Here is a 16,654-nt window from a genome sequence, read left to right on the forward strand (position 1 = left end):
AGATTGTGGAGTCCGTTTTCCGCACGTCAGTTTGGCGAGCCAGCCAGGAGGATCTCTGCTTGGCTGCGGGATCGACTGCGGAGCGGACGCCCCTAGGCGCGCCCCGAGCACTTTCCTCGGAGGAGCCTCCGCTGCCAGCCGCTCACCGCAGGAGCAGACAACGACCTCCTGAAGCCGCGGACCAAACGGTATGTTTAATGGTAGGGGCCTGTAAGTCGTACGCGTGGCTGGGGCAGCTGGTAAATCGCGCAGAGACGTCTGGCGTGCAGCATAGTCCCCGTTGGTTGGGTACCCAGGTTAGTTTGGAGCATCAAAGGGGACTCGCTGACCGATAGAGCGGCCGCTAGCGATCTTGGGGGTAGATCGAGCGAGTCCGAGGTAACCGCTGCATCCCATTGCTGGGAGCCAGGATGGACCTGCTGATGATCGGTACATGAGAAGCAGGAGAAGGGTAAGCGGGCCTCTTTAACCCGGATTTGGAGATAGTTTAACATCAGTAGGTGAGTTTGTTCTTGCAACCGTTTTGCAGCTGCTTTAAAAGGCTGGTATGAATGAGGGATCCCTGTGCTGTATGGTTAAGAGAGTGTGGTTGAGTGATTGATTGTAAGTGTGGTGTGGAGGAGTGAAATAGTTAGTCTAAATTTGAATCATTCCTTGAGACCCTCTCACAGAGGAAATATAAAATGGGCAACACTCAAGGGGGAATATTAAGGAAAAGCCCCCTGGGCTGCATACTCGCCCACTGGAAAGATATTGCCGGGGGTGGAGGTACGGAAAGTAAAAAGACTCTTATTAAATATTGCAATCAGTGGTGGCCATTGTATAAGTTAGAGGGTGAAGTCAAGTGGCCGTTCAATGGAACGTTGGATTACAATACTTTGTTGCAGCTTATGTTGTTTCTTAGAAGAGAAGGGAAATGGGACGAGGTGTCGTATGCAGATATGTTTTTTACCCTACGAAATCACCCAGAGTGGCAAAGGGACTGTGGGATGATATCCCCGCAGGACCCTATGGTACTCGCACTCGAACGGGAGAACAAGGAGGGTGGAGGCAGATTAAAAAGGTGCTGTTCATCATGCAGCATTGGGCAGAGGTGTACGAAAGCAGATAAAGTACGCCAGGTTCCAGAACAAGATTTAAGTGATTTGTTTAAACCTCCCCCCCCGATCACAGGACCAGGACGCAGACTCGGAAGGGACATCGAATCCCCCTGATAGCCCTGTATCTTCCCGTACTAGACAGAAATCTGCTCCGACAATCTTACAAGCACCCCTCCGGGAGGCGGTGGGGCCGGATGGCGGAACAATGTTAATTAAAGTACCCTTCTCCACCGCTGACTTGGGAGAGTGGAGAAAAATTGCTAAAGATTACAGAAGCGATCCGGTAAGTGTGGCTAAACATTTCCAGTTCATTGTAAAACAACATAATCCGGACTGGAAAGACATACAGCTGCTATTAGAATACATGACTGAAACGGAGAAGCAGTTGATTTTAAAAACGGCAGGAAATCTAGCCGAGGATTATTATAAAGTTACCGGGGGAGATGTTAAGGAACACTTCCCCCTCCAGGACCCGAAATGGGAGGTAAACAGGTCAGTACATATGGAAAGATTGCAGGAATATCAGGAGTGGATTTCGAAGGGGATGGAACGGGCAATCCCTAAGACTATAAATTGGTCAGCCTTATATGCAATTAAACAAGGTCCTTCCGAGTCTCCATCTGAATTCCCGGATCGACTGAGGGATGTGATGCGTCGTAGCACGCCGCTGGACCCGGGGTCTGAGGTAGGGATACAGCAACTAGTTTCTCTGCTCTGTTCCTGGGTCAGTCTACGGGGGACATAAGACGAAAGCTTCAAAAGTTGCGTCCTGCGGAAAGCAGGAATTTAGAGATCTTGCTGGATGAGGCTTGGAGAGTGTTCAGTAATAGAGAAGAAGGTATCGGGAGGGACAAAGAAGGTTGGTGGCTGTCGTTCGGGGAGATGGGGAGTGGAGAGGTAGGCGAAATCAGCCTCGGTTGGGGTTGGAAAAGGATCAGTGTGCAATGTGCAAGGGCTTTGGCCACTGGAAAAAGGAATGCCCAAGGAACAAGAAAGAAGGCCGGAGGATCCCGGCGAATGTGAGGATAGCTCATGTGATAGAAGACTGACGGGAACCTGGGGAGTCTACCCTAGCGGATCCACTGGTTATAATTAAGCTAGGGGAAAAACAACAACAAGTAGAATTCTTAGTAGATACAGGGGCAACATATTCGGTTCTGAATCAAGCTTTGATGCCCCTGGGAAATGATTATGTCATGGTAAAAGGAGCGACTGGCCAAAGTGAAAAGGCATATTTTTGTAAGCCTCTAAAATACAAATTGGGAAAACAATGGGGTATCCACAAATTTTTATATATGCCCAACTCCCCGAAAGCACTTTTGGGGAGAGATCTATTGGAACAATTGGGAGCAAAAATTATATTTGAAAAAGGAGAAATTACTCTGGAGGTAAAAGATCAGCAATATATTCAGATATTGAGTCTCACCTTAACCAGTCTCCCCTCAGAAGGAAAAATTAATGAGGAAATCCTAAACCAAGTGTACCCGGGGGTATGGGCTACTGATGTACCTGGAAGGGCGAAAAGTGCTCCACCTGTTGAAGTTAAGGTTAAGGAAGGCCGACGACCGGTAAGAATTAAACAATGTCCCCTAAAGAAGGAAGACAGAGAAGGAATCCGGCCGGTGATAGAAAAATTTCTACAGTTAGGACTATTAAAGGAGTGTGAGTCAGAATTCAATACCCCTATATTACCTGTTCGGAAACCCGATGGGTCATATAGGGTGGTCCAAGACTTACGGGCGGTGAATAAGATAACTGAGGACCTCTACCCAGTAGTGGCCAATCCATATACCCTGCTGACTGTGTTGACACCTGAACTAATTTGGTTTACTGTTTTAGATTTGAAGGATGCTTTCTTTTGCCTCCCTCTCCATGAAGCCAGTCAAAAATTGTTTGCGTTCGAATGGGAAAACCCTAAAAGTGGTCGGAAGACCCAGCTCACTTGGACGGTGTTGCCACAAGGATTTAAAAATAGTCCTACCATTTTTGGGAATCAGCTTGCAAAAGACTTAGAATCCTGGGAAACCCCATCTGGGGAAGGAAAATTGTTGCAGTATGTAGATGATATCCTGATTGCCACGAAAACAGAGGAAGACTGTATGGCATGGACGGTGAGTCTGTTGAATTTCTTGGGACTCCAGGGATACCGTGTCTCCAAGAAGAAAGCCCAGGTAATGCAACGTAAAGTGAATTATTTGGGCTATGAAATTAGTGCGGGGCAGAGAACTTTGGGACAGGCCCGCAAAGAGGCAATATGCCAGACTCAGAGACCTCAGACAGTAAAGGAGTTACGGACTTTTCTGGGAATGACCGGGTGGTGCCGATTGTGGATCTATAATTATGGACTGCTTGTTAAACCACTGTATGCTCTGACAGCTACTGAGCAGAAGCACCTTGAGTGGAACAAAGAGACCGAACGAGCCTTTGAGCTACTGAAAAAGGCGTTGATGTCGGCCCCGGCCTTAGGACTCCCAGATGTGAGTAAGCCGTTTCTTCTTTTCTCCCATGAGAAACAGGGTATTGCCCTGGGAATATTAGCACAAGATCTGGGTCCATATCGACGGGCAGTTGCCTATCTCTCTAAGCAGTGAGACGCCACTGCAAAGGGTTGGCCTGGATGCCTACGGGCGGTTGCAGCTGTGATACTGAACATACAGGAAGCCCGAAAGTTTACCCTGGGCCAGAAAATGACTGTTTTGGTGTCTCATACAGTATCAGCAGTACTGGAAGCAAAGGGTGGGCACTGGCTCTCTCCACAAAGGTTCCTGAGATATCAAGCTGTATTAGTAGAACAGGACGATGTGGAAATCGTGGTCACTAACATTGTCAACCCAGCTTCTTTTCTCGGTGGGAACACAGGAGAACCAGTGCACCATGACTGTTTGGAAACCATCGAAGCAACATATGCAAGCCGCCCAGACCTGAAGGATAGCCCCATGGAAAATGGGGAAAACTGGTTCACAGACGGGAGCAGTTATGTCTTAAATGGCAATCGACACGCGGGATATGCCATCACTACCAGCCAGCAGGTAATAGAGTCAGGGCCTTTGCCCATGAACACCTCCGCACAGAAGGCAGAAATAATTGCCCTAACCCGAGCCCTGGAGTTGGCCCAGGGCAAAACTGTGAACATTGACACGGACTCAAAATATGCCTTCGGAGTTGTGCACGCACATGGAGCAATCTGGAAAGAAAGAGGACTATTGAACTCCCAGGGAAAAAATATCAAACATGCAGAAGAAATTTTGAAGCTACTAGAAGCTGTCCAGCTCCCTGAGAAAGTGGCAATTATGCATATTAAGGCACACCAGAGAGTGAGCTCCGATTTGGAGAAAGGGAATGAACTGGCGGACAGAGAGGCAAAACAAGCGGCCAAAATGAAGGTGAGAATAGAAGGGGCTCTAATTCCTGATAGGCAAATCTCTCTAGAAGGTAAGCCAGAATATACCAAGGAAGATCAGAAACTTATCACAGACTTGGAAGGGTCATATAATGAAGAGGGGTGGGCTTATACCCCACAGGGAAGACTAATTATTCCCTCTTGTTTACTGTGGCACTTGATACGGGAGGAACATAGAAAAAGGCATTGGGGAACAGAGGCTCTGTATGAACATTTGATAAGGGAAATCGTGGCTAGAAACTTATATACCACAGTGAGACAGGTGACTCAACAGTGTGACCTTTGCCTCCAGACTAATCCAAAAAATACTCCCAAACCAGAAATGGGCCAGATTGGGAAGGGCAATGGGCCTGGACAACAATGGCAGGTTGATTTTACAGAACTTCCAAGAAAAGGGGGGTATCGCTATTTGCTGGTATTAACTGATACCTTTTCAGGTTGGCCAGAAGCGTTCCCAACTAGGACAGCCAAGGCTCGGGAGGTAACTAAAGTGTTGGTACAAGAGAGAATACCACGTTTTGGGGTTCCAGCAACCATATCCTCAGACAGAGGACCACATTTTGTCTCAAAAATAGTGCAACAAATCAGCCACCATTTAGGTATAGATTGGCAACTTCATACCCCGTATCGCCCTCAGTCGAGTGGCCAAGTAGAGAAAATGAATCACTTAATCAAACAGCAAATTGTGAAATTGGGACCAGAAGCAAACTTAACGTGGCCTCAGTCACTCCCTTTAGCCCTTCTGCGTATACGAACGAGACCAAGGGCAAAGGAAGGACTGAGTCCCTTTGAAATTTTGTATGGACGACCCTATGGAATACAGAGGGGAATGTCTACGCAAGCTGGGGATGAAATTATGACTTCCTACACGGTGGCATTGGGCAAACAGCTCAATAAAATTGGAAAGCATGTAATTGGGACCCGGGGAAGAGGTCTAGATGAACCTGTGCATGATATACAACCTGGAGATGATGTATATGTAAAGTCTCTTGCAGAAAAAACCTTGGAACCACAGTGGGAAGGACCATACCAGGTACTCCTCACCTCCTTTACAGCAATCAAGATCAGAGAGCAGAATGCCTGGATACACCACACTAGGGTAAAAAAGGCACCACAAAAACTCTGGACTTCTGAAGTTCAGGGACCCCTAAAGCTTAAACTGAGAAGGTAGAATGTGGATTAAGGTTTGTGTAATCCTGGTAAATCTACAAACGATGAACATAGCTGGCAGTAAAAGAATTTACTAATTTTCTAGAAAAGGGGGGACTGAGAGAAGGAGTTAAAGAAATCTTAATAGATATGGCATTGATTAATTATTGCTGTGCATCCTAAGGAATCAAGTTGATAAATAGTGCTTAATGTTTTGTTAACTACTTGCTTAATAATTTGCTAACCATTGTGCAAACTATTTGAAGCAGAAAGTCTTGCAATTCTTCACGAAAGACAGTTCCCGGTAAGGACTAGGGGGGTCGCTTCAAGAACCAGCTAAAACCGACCCTGCAGCTTGAATGAAAGCCAAGGGATAACTGAGTTTGCGCAGGAACAAAAGGTTACTAGCGGTGACGAAGAGGAGTCACCTGCCTTCATCCCCCCGACCCCCGACGACCACCAGCAGGAGGCACTGCGCAAGCCCAGACAGGAGGAGTTTATGAAAATGACCCCTTGGGACTAATTTTAATACGAAGCGGGGATAGGTCATGCATATGTCTAGGCGTATTGTGAAACTTGATGTATATGTAACATTTGGTTGTGTAAATTTAAAGTGAGTTGCCACGTAAGGCGCGCACGGTTTTGGTGGGACTACCCCCCTGTGCTGCCCAGCGCTGAATAAGCATACCTACTTTACAATCTTACAGATTGTGGAGTCCGTTTTCCGCACGTCAGGAGGAACCGGCCGTGGCTCGTCCGGCTGAACACCCAGGCCCGGAGCGGTGGGGGGCTGCTGCCACCTGGTGACGGAAAGCGGGAACTGCAGCTCGGGAGTCGCGCATGCGCAGTGCTCTGCCCTTCTCCCGGCAGGCACTGTGTTCGGACTTCGGACTGCGCATGCGGCCGGGAGCAGCATGGCGGTGTGCGGCCGGCGGGTCCCGGCGGCGGTGACGGGTGAGTACCGAGGGCACCCGTGAGGTGAGCGAGCCCCTTTCGTGGCTGCAGCGCTGTCTCCTGCCCGCCCGGGGAGCCTCAAGCCGCCCGCTCGGAGCCGAGCCGGGCGAGGGCAGCCCCGGGGAGTGACCCGAGAGCAGAGAGAAGGGAAGAGGGGCAGGAGGGGGCCCCCCCTCCCGGGCGGAGACGCCGGGCACCTCCCCAGCTCGCCAGAGCTCCCCCCGAGCCTCCCCCGGCCCCGTGCAGCTGCCCGCCGCTCCGGCGCGTCCCCTGAAGCCTGTCCCGTAGCACCGGGCCACGCCCTGCCCTGAAGGCTGCGAGGGGGGACCTCAGTGTATCTGGAGAATCCCCTGCGGCAGCAGGCGCTCCGGCCAGGGGCCGCGTGCGGTAATAACGGTCGCTGCTTCTTCTTTCCCTCTCCCAGAGGCCGTGGCTGTCCGTTCCTCCCTTGGGAACGCTGTTGACTGCACTCGCCTCAGGCTTGTGTGGGCTGTCTCTGCCCGGCCGCGCTCTCCTGGCGGTGCGGGAGCGAAAATGAACGGATGGAGCTGTTACCGAAATCCGGAATAAAACTCCTTAACAGCAATGAGAAGTTAAGAAGCAGGCACTTCTTTATTGCAGCGCTGGGCGCACGGGGGATCGCTCCACCTAGCGTGCGCACCCATTTGATCAGCAGCACGGGTTAAATACACATTAATTATACATATTCATTAAATTCCAAGAAATAATATGCATAAACATAAATTTTCTGAGAAACCATTACATCATTTCCCTACCCACTCACGCATGCCCAGTCTTTTGAGTCGAGGGTCTTTTGGTGGTCTTGGTGGTCGTCAAAACGCCCCCTCCTCAGATTCGCTGGTCAAACTCCTCCTTGAAATCTCCATATCTGGTCTTGAGAACAGGTCGCGGTGCTGCTTGATTTTCCTGGCTCCAAAGTGATGGCTCAGGGCCTGTTTCTGCAGGTGGTGTTTGGGGGTGTTTGGGACTTACCATTGTATTAAAGATATGCTAGGCTAGCTTCTAACAAATGCGTATTATAAGATCTCTAGGGTCCCACTCCCTTTAGGAACAAACAAATTTTATGAAGATTTAACCTATGTGACTACAGTTCTATAGTTAGCAAGAATCACCTCATATTGATATTTAATTTTCAACATTTATGTCATGTAACATTTCCCCCCTTTGAGACTTATTTAATTTTTTTTCAATAAGTCTCATTTACTTATAACTAATCTCCATAATCAGTAAACCAAAAAGTATTATTAGCATTACTACTAAAATTCCTTTGATAGATTTCATTATTTTGATATGATTTTGTCTAATTCATTAAAAATGAGAGACTGTTAACTTTAAATGACATATTTCTTTAGAAATCCATTGTTTCTGTTTTGGAGGCTGTGCTTCTTGACTCTCAAATAATGAATCCAAGAATCAATATCTTCAAATTTAGGGGCTGTATATATTGCTAGAAGCACCTGATATGGTTCTTTCCATTCTTATTGAAGAGTTTCTGATTCCCAAATTTTCAGGTACACATAATCTCCTGGTTAAAAATGATGAACTGGGGAATCTAAAGAAAGAGGCTCTGTGGCAGTTCCATATCCATATCAGAGTTCTTCCAAGGGATATCAAATACAATTCCATTTCATTATCCCCAGTAGCAGTCACATTTTGAACAAGGGTTAGAGTCTGATAAGATTTTCCATACATTAACATATGGACTAATTTTAGTCCTAGATCTGGATTGAATCTTGATTCTCGGAAGTGCTTAAGGAAGAGCATGAGGCCATTTTAAAGATATTTTCTGACAAATTTTACTTGTCTATTAGATTGTGGCCTTCAAGGAGTGTGTAAATTCAATTTGATTCCCAGAATTTTCCTCAATATTTGAATAATTTCAGACACAAAATGAGGACCTCTATTTGATTATATTCTTTTGGGGATTCCAAACCATGATATTATCTCTTTTAACATATTTTTAGCCACTTCTCTTGCCTATTGGTGCGACAGGAAAAGAAAATCTTTTGGCCATATTTACTAATACCAATAGATATCTATATCCATTTTGTTGTGGCAATTCTGAAAAATCAATCTGCCAATAATTTTCAGGCAAGTTTCCCATATATATGGTTCCTGGGGGTGGTTATTTAATATTTCTCGGGTTATTCTTTAAACAAGTTTCACACTTTTTGTTACTGATTTTATTAGCTTTATCATCCTAACACTAATCACCTGTCTTCTTAAATCACTGATCATTGCCTCTGTTTCCCAATGAATTTTTCTATGCTTTTAGCTTTGATTGTGGTGAGACCACAACTTGATTTTTAGGACTAATGATCATTTTTCATATTTATTTGAATTGATTTAGCTAATTCCAAATCAACCTTACTGTAATTTGGGGTTTGTTGCTCAAATTTCACTTCTTTAACTAGTATTATTGTCATGATGCCTTTTTCTGCTCTCTTCTTTGCCTTTTTATTGACTAATTTATTTCCAATATTCACTGGGAAATTCCCAAATTGGTGGGCTTTGCAGTGCATTATTGCAACTTCTTTGGGTTTCTGCACCACTTGGAGCAATTGCAGAATTTCTTCTTGGTGTTTAATGGATGTTCCTTGTGCTGTCAGCATTCCTCTTTCTTTCCATGTGGCTCCATGGGCATGTACTACTCCAAAAGCATACTTTAAATCAGTCCATATATTCACTTTTTATGTTCTGTCCATTTTAGGGCTTTTATGAGGGCTAGTTATCAATTCCGCCTTTTGTGCTGAGGTGTTCACTGAGAGCGGCTTTGCATCAATAACAGAGTTTGTTATTGTTATTGCATATCCAGCCAATCTTCTTCCATTTCTCACGAGGCTGCTTCCATCAGTACATATCTCGAATTCTGGGTCAGGTATGTTCACTCTTCTGTTACTTCTGCTGGAATAAACTTGTTTGATGGTCTGTAGACAGTCATGACTTAGAACTTCTTCTTCTATTGAACTTAAAAAGATGGCAGGATTTATTGTTGTAGTTGTTTTTGATTTGACATCATCTTGTTCCAACAGGACAATGTGATGTTTGAGCATCCTGCTTGGGGATAACCAGTGTCCTCCTTTCTGTTCCAGAACAGAAAGTACCATATGCGGTACATAAGCTGTTCTTGGGTGTCCCGTTGTCAGCTTACAAGCTTCTTAAGTCAGGAGGACAGTTGCTGCTACAGCCCATAGACAACCTGGTCATCCTTAGCTAACATTGTCCAATTGTTTGGAGAAATAACCAACCGGTCTTCTTCATTCTCCATTTTTCTGAGAAAGCATTCTTCTGAGGGCCGAATGTTGTCTTTCATGAACAAACAGTTCAAAGGGTTTGGTTAAATCGGGCAACCCTAGAGCAGGAGTGAACATCAGAGCTACCTTTACATTCTGGAATGCCTTTCGAGCTTCAGGTTCTCACACAAGGGGTCCCTCCTTCAATTCCTTTAATCCACAGGTGACACCAGCCAGCCATTCCCAGAAACGTTTGCAGCTCCTTAGCTCCTTTTGGCTCCGGCATTTGGCAAATTGCCTCTTTTCTCTCATTTCCCAGTTGTCTTTGTCCCTGTGTGATTTCAAATCCCAAATACATGACAGTCTCTTTTCCAATCTGTGCTTTCTTCTTGGAAAATCTGTTATCACTTTGGCCCAAGAAATTTAGCAGGTTAGTAGTCAAGTTGAAATATTCTTCTCTGGTTTCTGTGGCTATTAAAATATCATCTACATATTGCAACACCAGTCTTTCAGGATAAATTATTTTGCATGTTTCTAATTCCTTAGCCAATTGATTTCCAAAGATCATTGGGCTATTTTTAAATCCTTGAGGTAGCACTGCCCAGGTGAGCTGAGTCTTCTGCCTAGTTGTGGGATTTTGCAGTTCAAAGGCAAAATATGCCTGACTATTTTTGTCAAGAAGAATACAGAAAAAGGCATCCTATAAGTTCAATACAGTGAACCACTTGTGATTTTCTTTTAAAGCTGTCAACGAGGATACAGGTTTGCCACTAAGGGGTGAATATCTTGAACTATTAAATTTATTGCTATTAAAATCTTGTACTAACCTATATTCCTCACTTTCTGGCTTTTTCACAGGTAAAATGGGAGTATTGAATTCTGATTCACATTCGACTAATAGTCGATATTTTTTTAAGAAATTTTCAATCATTTTCTCAAGGCCTCTTCTAGCTTCTAATTTTGAAGGGTACTGGTTTTGTCTTACCAGTTTGGTGCTCTCCTTTAGAAAAATCTTTACCGGTTCTGCTGCTTTTGAATGTCCGGGAACTTCGCCAGCCCACACCAAAGGGTTACTGCATTGTCCACTTCTTGAGGGATTTCATATGGCTCTGAAGTTGTCTGCAACATAAAAATTCTTGCCTCTCTGGCTTTTGATTAGGGTATATTTAATTGAATGTCACAGTTTTAAAAATTAATTTGTGCTTTCAATTTGCTCAATAAATCTCTCCCCACTAAGGCAACAGGACACTCTGGCATGTATAAAAATTAGCCAGTTCCCCATTTTTACCCACCTTAAAGTTAAGGATTGAATGAAAAAATTATTTTCAGCTTTCCCTGTGGCACCAATTTTGTCTACATGCTTTTTACTCAATTTTCTTCTACCAGTACTTAAAATGAATAGCTCCAGTATCAAAATAGAAAATCCGTGGTTTGGGTCCCCAGCTGGATTGTAACCAGGGGTTCTGCTGGGGAATTCTCCCCCAGTCCTCTTTGCACCTCTGACACAGGCATCTGCTGTGCTGCCAGTTTTTTGTTTCTTTTTCAGAATAAGGACACGCATTTTTCCAGTGCCACCATGCTTCACACTTTGCACACTGATATTCCCAATCTCTCTCCTACTGCAGTTATTTTATCCATTCCTCTACCACACCCCGATCTCATCCCCGGTTTGTTCCCCTACTGCTTGTCGAAGTGGTAGGGGGGGCAAGGCTTGAGCCGCTCCTTGTTCTATCTGGTCTTGTCAGCTTCCAGTTCTCCCTGCAATAGGACTGAAACCCTCATAATTCAACTGTCCCACTCTACAGCTCCCACCGGGGGTTCGGTGTTCTGGCCCCTTTTTCTACTGTTTCATTTGTTAAACCTGCATCAACACTTCCAGACCGCACATAAAGATAATACAGAAATTTAACACATGAATTCTATGCTTTCCTCTTCAGTTCCACATTTTAAACATCACTTTCTATACTACAAGCCAGGATCTTTTCAACCTTTTTCCTTTTTTTTTTTTTTTTTTTGTTTTTTTTTTTTTTATGCCAAAACCATCGGATCCTTGGGGACGTATCTGCAATCTTTCTGCCACTTGGGATGATTTCCCAAAGTAAAGAACAAATCAACATCGGGGACCACATCTCACTTTCCTTCCCTTCTACAAGATAACATCAACTGTAAAATATTGGATCCATTTTTTTTTTCTAGTTACTGGGTCTCCCCTTATATCCTCCCAATGTTTAAGAACACATCCCAGTGGAGACTTCATTAATATTTCCCCTACCATTGAGGTAGACATAGAAGATATGTGTTTTCCCATATTTTACAAAGGAGTTTTTGGTACCAAAAAGACAATAACACTGTTCTACAAACAAAGTCAATCCCGTCACCAAGAAAAGTTTAAAACCCCAAATGCAATACTGTATATCATTCAAGTCCCTACACTGCAACACATGCATACAGACTTAAAAACAAAACAAAACAAAACAAAACAAAACGCACTGAAGCAACAATTAGCAGCTTGTAAATCACTTCTAAAACACCCTGGGGCCCCTTTCCAAACTATGTACAAATCTTACCAATACTCCCCATACTCTTACTCTTAAACAATTTAGACTAAATGCCAAATACCAGATAAATGCAAATGACAATTGTCCCAAATACAAAAACCAAACAAATGCAAATGACAATTGTCCCAAATACAAAAACCAAACAAATGCAAATGACAATTGTCCCAAATACACAAATGTCCAACCCAGCAATAGCTTTCGCTTATGACTTACGGGCAGACGCCTAGGCTTCCAAACCAAACGGGTACCCTCTAAGCCCCAACCCTGCGAAGCTTTCGCCGCGCCTTACGGGCAGGCTATCCAGAGCAGACAGATTTCAAAGAAGAAGTGCCTTACCCTTTTCTCCAGGGAACGTTGCGAGGAGCTTTGTGAGTCGAGAGCGATGGGTCTCCCCGAGAATACCTCGGTGCCGGCTGGAGTTCGATCAACACTCGATCTCGTTCAGTCTCACTCGCAAGGTCCCATCTGGGTCGCCAAAACTGTTACCGAAATCCGGAATAAAACTCCTTAACAGCAATGAGAAGTTAAGAAGCAGGCACTTCTTTATTGCAGCGCTGGGCGCACGGGGGATCGCTCCACCTAGCGTGCGCACCCATTTGATCAACAGCACGGGTTAAATACACATTAATTATACATATTCATTAAATTCCAAGAAATAATATGCATAAACATAAATTTTCTGAGAAACCATTACATCATTTCCCTACCCACTCGCGCATGCCCAGTCTTTTGAGTCGAGGGTCTTTTGGTGGTCTTGGTGGTCGTCAAAACGCCCCCTCCTCAAATTCGCTGGTCAAACTCCTCCTTGAAATCTCCATATCTGGTCTTGAGAACAGGTCGCGGTGCTGCTTGATTTTCCTGGCTCCAAAGTGATGGCTCAGGGCCTATTTCTGCAGGTGGTGTTTGGGGGTGTTTGGGACTTACCATTGTATTAAAGATATGCTAGGCTAGCTTCTAACAAATGCGTATTATAAGATCTCTAGGGTCCCACTCCCTTTAGGAACAAACAAATTTTATGAAGATTTAACCTATGTGACTACAGTTCTATAGTTAGCAAGAATCACCTCATATTGATATTTAATTTTCAACATTTATGTCATGTAACATTTCCCCCCTTTGAGACTTATTTAATTTTTTTTCAATAAGTCTCATTTACTTATAACTAATCTCCATAATCAGTAAACCAAAAAGTATTATTAGCATTACTACTAAAATTCCTTTGATAGATTTCATTATTTTGATATGATTTTGTCTAATTCATTAAAAATGAGAGACTGTTAACTTTAAATGACATATTTCTTTAGAAATCCATTGTTTCTGTTTTGGAGGCTGTGCTTCTTGACTCTCAAATAATGAATCCAAGAATCAATATCTTCAAATTTAGGGGCTGTATATATTGCTAGAAGCACCTGATATGGTTCTTTCCATTCTTATTGAAGAGTTTCTGATTCCCAAATTTTCAGGTACACATAATCTCCTGGTTAAAAATGATGAACTGGGGAATCTAAAGAAAGAGGCTCTGTGGCAGTTCCATATCCATATCAGAGTTCTTCCAAGGGATATCAAATACAATTCCATTTCATTATCCCCAGTAGCAGTCACATTTTGAATAAGGGTTAGAGTCTGATAAGATTTTCCATACATTAACATATGGACTAATTTTAGTCCTAGATCTGGATTGAATCTTGATTCTCGGAAGTGCTTAAGGAAGAGCATGAGGCCATTTTAAAGATATTTTCTGACAAATTTTACTTGTCTATTAGATTGTGGCCTTCAAGGAGTGTGTAAATTCAATTTGATTCCCAGAATTTTCCTCAATATTTGAATAATTTCAGACACAAAATGAGGACCTCTATTTGATTATATTCTTTTGGGGATTCCAAACCATGATATTATCTCTTTTAACATATTTTTAGCCACTTCTCTTGCCTATTGGTGCGACAGGAAAAGAAAATCTTTTGGCCATATTTACTAATACCAATAGATATCTGTATCCATTTTGTTGTGGCAATTCTGAAAAATCAATCTGCCAATAATTTTCAGGCAAGTTTCCCATATATATGGTTCCTGGGGGTGGTTATTTAATATTTCTCGGGTTATTCTTTAAACAAGTTTCACACTTTTTGTTACTGATTTTATTAGCTTTATCATCCTAACACTAATCACCTGTCTTCTTAAATCACTGATCATTGCCTCTGTTTCCCAATGAATTTTTCTATGCTTTTAGCTTTGATTGTGGTGAGACCACAACTTGATTTTTAGGACTAATGATCATTTTTCATATTTATTTGAATTGATTTAGCTAATTCCAAATCAACCTTACTGTAATTTGGGGTTTGTTGCTCAAATTTCACTTCTTTAACTAGTATTATTGTCATGATGCCTTTTTCTGCTCTCTTCTTTGCCTTTTTATTGACTAATTTATTTCCAATATTCACTGGGAAATTCCCAAATTGGTGGGCTTTGCAGTGCATTATTGCAACTTCTTTGGGTTTCTGCACCACTTGGAGCAATTGCAGAATTTCTTCTTGGTGTTTAATGGATGTTCCTTGTGCTGTCAGCATTCCTCTTTCTTTCCATGTGGCTCCATGGGCATGTACTACTCCAAAAGCATACTTTAAATCAGTCCATATATTCACTTTTTATGTTCTGTCCATTTTAGGGCTTTTATGAGGGCTAGTTATCAATTCCGCCTTTTGTGCTGAGGTGTTCACTGAGAGCGGCTTTGCATCAATAACAGAGTTTGTTATTGTTATTGCATATCCAGCCAATCTTCTTCCATTTCTCACGAGGCTGCTTCCATCAGTACATATCTCGAATTCTGGGTCAGGTATGTTCACTCTTCTGTTACTTCTGCTGGAATAAACTTGTTTGATGGTCTGTAGACAGTCATGACTTAGAACTTCTTCTTCTATTGAACTTAAAAAGATGGCAGGATTTATTGTTGTAGTTGTTTTTGATTTGACATCATCTTGTTCCAACAGGACAATGTGATGTTTGAGCATCCTGCTTGGGGATAACCAGTGTCCTCCTTTCTGTTCCAGAACAGAAAGTACCATATGCGGTACATAAGCTGTTCTTGGGTGTCCCGTTGTCAGCTTACAAGCTTCTTAAGTCAGGAGGACAGTTGCTGCTACAGCCCATAGACAACCTGGTCATCCTTAGCTAACATTGTCCAATTGTTTGGAGAAATAACCAACCGGTCTTCTTCATTCTCCATTTTTCTGAGAAAGCATTCTTCTGAGGGCCGAATGTTGTCTTTCATGAACAAACAGTTCAAAGGGTTTGGTTAAATCGGGCAACCCTAGAGCAGGAGTGAACATCAGAGCTACCTTTACATTCTGGAATGCCTTTCGAGCTTCAGGTTCTCACACAAGGGGTCCCTCCTTCAATTCCTTTAATCCACAGGTGACACCAGCCAGCCATTCCCAGAAACGTTTGCAGCTCCTTAGCTCCTTTTGGCTCCGGCATTTGGCAAATTGCCTCTTTTCTCTCATTTCCCAGTTGTCTTTGTCCCTGTGTGATTTCAAATCCCAAATACATGACAGTCTCTTTTCCAATCTGTGCTTTCTTCTTGGAAAATCTGTTATCACTTTGGCCCAAGAAATTTAGCAGGTTAGTAGTCAAGTTGAAATATTCTTCTCTGGTTTCTGTGGCTATTAAAATATCATCTACATATTGCAACACCAGTCTTTCAGGATAAATTATTTTGCATGTTTCTAATTCCTTAGCCAATTGATTTCCAAAGATCATTGGGCTATTTTTAAATCCTTGAGGTAGCACTGCCCAGGTGAGCTGAGTCTTCTGCCTAGTTGTGGGATTTTGCAGTTCAAAGGCAAAATATGCCTGACTATTTTTGTCAAGAAGAATACAGAAAAAGGCATCCTATAAGTTCAATACAGTGAACCACTTGTGATTTTCTTTTAAAGCTGTCAACGAGGATACAGGTTTGCCACTAAGGGGTGAATATCTTGAACTATTAAATTTATTGCTATTAAAATCTTGTACTAACCTATATTCCTCACTTTCTGGCTTTTTCACAGGTAAAATGGGAGTATTGAATTCTGATTCACATTCGACTAATAGTCGATATTTTTTTAAGAAATTTTCAATCATTTTCTCAAGGCCTCTTCTAGCTTCTAATTTTGAAGGGTACTGGTTTTGTCTTACCAGTTTGGTGCTCTCCTTTAGAAAAATCTTTACCGGTTCTGCTGCTTTTGAATGTCCGGGAACTTCGCC

The sequence above is a fragment of the Chlamydotis macqueenii genome, unplaced genomic scaffold, assembly GCF_036417535.1.
Source record: "Chlamydotis macqueenii isolate bChlMac1 unplaced genomic scaffold, bChlMac1.mat HAP1_SCAFFOLD_189, whole genome shotgun sequence".
Taxonomy (NCBI): Eukaryota; Metazoa; Chordata; class Aves; order Otidiformes; family Otididae; genus Chlamydotis; species Chlamydotis macqueenii.